At 43.2% G+C, this 6,000-nt stretch overlaps 1 long non-coding RNA gene across 1 annotated transcript; it reads right to left on the bottom strand.

Annotated features, from left to right (window-relative positions):
- Window positions 1-3,594: 3,594 nt before the first annotated feature.
- LOC144118756 (uncharacterized) lies at window positions 3,595-5,030 on the bottom strand. Its single transcript, XR_013312127.1, has 2 exons — window positions 4,539-5,030; window positions 3,595-3,924 (listed from the first exon to the last, which is right to left on the bottom strand). It is a non-coding gene; the product is annotated as an uncharacterized LOC144118756 (long non-coding RNA).
- Window positions 5,031-6,000: the final 970 nt, after the last annotated feature.

Below are 6,000 nucleotides of genomic sequence, written 5' to 3'. Positions count from 1 at the left end.
TGTCATTTCAATCCCGAGTAGACACATCGCCAACCTCTTTGTCTTGTGAACCATGTTGATGTTGTTTTTCATGTCCGTTTTCCCCTTCTGTTTGCCTTTCAGTGTTATTTCATCATCTCTGTGTTGTGCACATGTATAAAAATGAATCCTTTATTTTTATATCGTTTTGCAAGTGCAGTTGTACTGCAAGATAGGCCTTTGAAACAAAAGCGAAAAAATAACAATGGTGTTTCAGATGTGCACTGTATGCCTCGCCATTGCTCCTGATGTAAAGGTGGCTGGAGCGCCGTCAAGCTGCCGATGTGGCAGCTTTTTCTCCAGCAACCTATTTTCGCTCCTCTGTATTTCAGCAGCGAAAATGAACATGACTATTATTATCTTATTATAACCACCACCACCTCCAGTAATTTTTCATAAAGTGCACTCTGAGCGTGTGCCGAGACTGGTTCCACTTGGCGTCGCCATTGGTGACAAATTTGTGTCCCTGGCGAAAAGGGTTTTCAGTGGGGCAATTGAATTGGCCCTATTCGGCGCCAAAAGTTGTCAGTGTAGTTTAATCCTGGTATGTATCAAGGGTCAGTACCGACGACATTTTTTCCTCTAAACCGTAATGAACAGCGAAATTTGAAGGGCCGTGCCAGGCGAACAATTGGTCGCCGAGGAATGCCAGTGGTACCAAACGAATCGTTGTTTTGTGATATACACGTTGATATCCGAATTTGTCGAAACGAAGGTGGCTTACAGAGCTTACGGGGCTGGGGTCTCTGGGCTGCCGCACATGTGGTCATGGCTCCTGGTCACCAGAGGTATCTGTTGCTAAACCGTCGTCATTGCTTCAGATGGCGCGGTTGTTGCGACGCGCGTCCTTTCTTTCAATCTTTCCTCTCACATTTCTTTCAACTCCTCTAGTGTCTGCACGTGGCAGCGATTGTGACTCAGCTTGAGCCATTGGACAGGCCCGGCACTTTTCTTTTCATTCTCCCTTCAGTCGCAACAAGAAAAACAATATTGTCGAAAGTATACATGAAAACAACTTAGCTAACGCTCTTCATTCGGTTACGCATTCTCGAAACATTCTTTAATTTTCTTGAGTAACCGTAAATAACAACCAACTCGCCCAGTGCACCGTTCGTTTACAGTGCACTTCTATAGAATCATAAAGGAAAAAGGCTAATAAAATTAAGGATGAAAATTTGTATATATATATTCTCCTTGCCAGTTTGAAGCTTTTTCTAGTTCTGAGGATAGCGCTATAAGGGTGCACACTCTGGCTTTCAAATTTCAGATGAAGTAGAGCTGCCACAGATTGTGCACTTAATTCGATTAAAAGTCAGCAATACTTGCCGGCATGAAATTGCTGCTCTGTAGCTTGCGCATTTTCGCCTTCCATCATTTCAATGCAACCGGTTCGAATTGATTTGAAAACAAATGTATATGAAGTCAAGTGTAGGTGACAGTTGTGCCGAAGGACTGAATGTTATAAAGGTTAGTTATGAAAGCAACACTTGCATAATTTGTATTCAATTAGCTGTGCCAAAATAGTGACATTCAGTTGTAAATGAACCACGAAATATTTGAGTAAATGGTACAAAACAGTACTTTGTGCTTCAGACATTGAGACATGGTATATCCAAACCAAATGATCGGTGATAAAAGTCTTCCTAAAGATTTCGAACAATTCTTGCATTCTTCAGAAGTCATTAAAAAGTTTTTGTCAGTGTTTTTGATTTTTTATAGTTTGTGTATACGAAACGAAACATCTGGAGCTGTCTGCTGTGTTTTCTGCAAGAACTGCGTGTTCATCCTTGGAAACGTGAGAAGTATGCACTACAAGACATTATTTTCTAGGGTTGCTCTAGGTGAAATGCTGAACCGATCACTGCTTCTCGGACTCATGATATTCCCTACGCGCCGCAGTAGAAAATGGCTTGACAGAACCGACAGAGCACATCCCTTTTATGCGCCTTGAGAGCCGAGGAGCCGTGGGAGGAGCACGGCAACTGCTATAACAGGTGTAGCCACGTGAGCCAAACCACCAGATTTTTCGGCGCGCTACATCTGTGCTCCAGCGACGATGCCAAATTGATAATTGTCGATACAATTATGTCCATGTTTTGCTTGTCAACGCGAAAAATTCTAATCACGACCTAATCACACTTACCGCGCATATGATCGCGTCCCGTATTCGCCAGCATTATTGTTGTTGTTGTTGTCCACATGCTATGGCTCATGCCCACATAGGGGGATTAGCAAAAAATTGAGGGGCACAGAGAGTTTTTGAGGTAAATAATGCCTCGACGAAATTAAAATGAACAATTTCTCACACAGTGCATTGCACCCTGTCGTCTTCATCAACTTGCATCAGTGGCGCGAAGAATACAGATCAGCTTAACCTCTACCAAAGCTTTGACCTGAGTCTAATATCGTCACGAGAGGTGATGACAACTCAGCTAAGCAAAACATGAGCCAGTAGGGCTAAACACATGCATTGTTTGTCTACACGTAGCAACTGCGTTAGAAGCCTAGATTATTCTCATAAGCACTTGGAAACAGCGGCATGCAGCTATTGACAAGGCATACCATCCGCAAGGACGCAATTGAGCTTACGTCGCAATTTATTCATTCAATTTCATAAATTGTTTTATGTCTATATGTCTAGGAAAAGGTAGAAAAAATACATTGCAGCGAGCTTTCAGCGACGAGCCGGTATGTCAACGGAAAATATACACGCAATTATGTAGTGTTCGCTTCGTAATCAAGTGTTCTCTTAAACCGCATTTGCCATTTCATACTGTTTTTCACCAAAACGGCTGCGGAAAAACAACACTAGCAGAAATCCACACTTCAATATTTTCAATGCGCATGTCACGGCCGCGAAAACCGTTGCCCTCAGTTGGGATTATATTTGGGCGTGTTGGTTCATCATTACTTCGAAAGCCTAACGCATGAACTACAGAGGACAAGGCATAGTAAGCACGCTGTGTTCGGTGTAATAGCTTGAACGCACTCAAAAGCCTAGCTTTCGCATCCTTTTTGGAGTAGGCACATTCTGGTGAACAATGTGAGGCCTTTTTCTGTCAGCTGCCGGAAGGATATACTCCTTGCTGATGGCTTAGCTTTGCAACATTGTACACCCTGAAGACCATGTTGAATTGTTGAGAAGACCTTACAGTGCCGCAAGTCCTAGAAAGTTGGGTATGTCATCGCAAACTGCACAACTAGGACCACAATTCTCTGTCGCTCGCTGTATGTTGCTGCCTCGATGCTGCTAGAGTAGTTGAATCATTAGCAAAAGCAGCTGCCCAAACCACTTACACGGTTAATCCCTTGTGTGGCATTTTTTTCTACCTGGCAAAGGCCATTATTTTGATAACATCTATTCAACAGAACGCCGCCAACATTGCGATTTTTAATTTATGCCTTTTTCTGTGATTCCCTATTCCGTTATCTCCCTGTGGTTTGTTGCAGACCAGACTCTGTTCCTTCGGCGGGCTGCTCCCCGCTTGCACTCAAAAGCATTCCATTGTGTCTCTCTTTAGGGTGTGTTCGAACTAGAAAAAAATATTTTTTTACTTTTTGCAACAATTGCGCACGTTTTGTACCGTTTTTACTCGTGTTTATTTCAAAAGGTCTGCATCGCCAGCTCTCCTAAGAGCTCAAGCTGTCATGAAGATGTGACGACAGTCGTTCGCTGCCGACAAGTGTTGTTCATATCTTCAGAAAAAAAGGTGGAACGTTGGTGCGGCTTCCAGACATTTCCTGAGTGGTCCTGCGGGCTTTAACGTACCCCACCGCCAACCATTGATCCCAAGATAGTTGGGTCAATGCGAGCTCCGGCCTCTTTCGGTCCTTCCTCGACACGTTCGTTTGCCACGGGTTCGGCCCTTGCTTCTGCGGCAGCTTCAGCATTCGTGGCCATAGCCTCTGGAAAGTGGACAAAAAAAGGTGAGAGTCACAACACTGGCTCATACGAGAGGTCATTTTTTTTCTGTAGTTTCTGCGCAAAGCGGTCGCATCAGTCTCTATCACTATCTACCTTTGAATTAACCACTTTTTTGAAACCCCTCTTCACCGAAAAAACAACTGACTTGCTTACGTTTTCTCCACACAAAAATAACCCCGTGGCGCTACAGGGCTTCTCCTTTGATTTTGGATTTGCGGTACTGCCAACGCGAAACAGCAGTTATCAAATCAACTGTTTCCTCTCACCGCTGCGCAGGAGTCCCCTAGAAAGTATCCACTCGCGGTTCATTCATCTCCGCTATATCGGCGCAAATAGAATCTTTCAGTGTATAATTCAATGATGTGCATTAGTTCGAGCTTCTCAATCTTTGGAAAGTCTGACTGCGCCTTATTTCTTCATGAATGCTTTAGTACGGTTATAAGAATTTTCTCTTGGTGTTCAGCGATTGTTTTTGATATTAGCGATGCACTTAACCAAAATCTGCGAATTTTGTTTGGATTGGATATAGTTTAAACGCCGCACCAGATGTGCTTTTGAAGGTAAATAACATTTCTTGTTCATTGGTGGTGCTTACCTGACATCAGAAAGCCAAAAATGGCCGCCGCGATGAGAACAGCCTTGAATTTCATAGCGCCTGGGGGAGTTTCCTGCGTATGAAAAGAACAAATAGCGCTTCTTTTTCGCTCAACTGCACATTCAGACAAAATGGCATTGTTACCTCTGCTAAGTGAAATCTACGCTTTCCTGCACTCTGCATCAAAACGCTTTTAAGAGTGACTTTCGAGCAAAAATCATTTTCTGGAGAATACGCGCTTTCACCCTGAGTCTGCTTCGAAAAGTGGGTAAGCAGCAAACATAACCAAATGCTATTTTCAAGTGTGTCCTTTTTTACGGCTAATGTTGAGGGTACCTGGCGTATCCTACGGGAATCGAGGCATCTCATATGCATCAAATCATATATACATCTTCATTGCGGTCTTATTGTTTACCTAGCATAAGAAAGAATTGCTTATATTGTTCGATCCTGCTATGCTGACCGCTCTGCAACGCTAGAAGTAGCACATGCTCGGAAAAAACCCTATCTAGGCTCAGGATTCTCACTTACATCGCTTGCCGGATTACATCATAATCATAACCTTCTCCGGAGGCAACTCCAAGCGATACCATTACTGCGTTAAATAATTGCCTGTAATCTGCAGCTCGACTGTCTTACAAGGCTCCGGCTTCAAGACTCAAAATCATTTTGAGTTTGCAGTTATTTCTTAAAGCAATTAATAGCATAGAATAAATTCCTGCCTATAGAAGCTGCAAGTTATGTGCCACTACAAGCTGCAGAGCACCGCAAACGGATGCTCATAAAAACTAGTGAAGCAAAATGTTGCTATAAATGCGCCAATAATGGCACTCGGCATTGGTAAGTTACACTGGTGGCCGACTTCATTAGTTCGTAAGCGATAACTGCATGCGATTTCCTAGGACTCGAATCTTGAATCTTGAATCTTGAATTCTGAATCCTGATGCGGAAGGAATTCAAAGTGTCTATACGTTATACAAGTCACTGAAACGGAACCAGGATAATTCTAAAAAGCGCGAAGTTAATAATTGGTGTATAATTTGATACAGAAAGCATGCTCGAAATCATATGTGAAGCGAACATTCATTCTTTCAGTAGCGTGGGTGTGGGCTCTCGAGCAGTTCAGTTATATATGTTTCATAGATACTCACTCTTGTAGGGGCAGGAAGCCCTGCACTCAAGAGAAACTCACCTTCGTCTGGAGAGTCCTATGGTAGAAGGGTGGAAAATGCTGGACTTATATTATCCACTCCAAGGACACGTGCCGACCAGAAAAGTATTTTTCGGTGTGCGGTGTCCTCGTCTCGACGTCGCCATATCAAACTCCACAAACGTAAATCCTTCAAAAAATATCCTGGCGTCAAATGAAGGACACATCGAATGGAACTAGAAATGCTATAGGCCTCAAAAAATGGCATTTGATTATCTTGACAGGAGAAAAAGCAACGAACGACATGTGTTC

Source organism: Amblyomma americanum, chromosome 2 (genome assembly GCF_052857255.1).
Source record: "Amblyomma americanum isolate KBUSLIRL-KWMA chromosome 2, ASM5285725v1, whole genome shotgun sequence".
Taxonomy (NCBI): domain Eukaryota; kingdom Metazoa; phylum Arthropoda; class Arachnida; order Ixodida; family Ixodidae; genus Amblyomma; species Amblyomma americanum.
The sequence above is the reverse complement of the archived record's forward strand: the minus strand, read 5'-3'. Positions and strand labels throughout refer to the sequence as shown.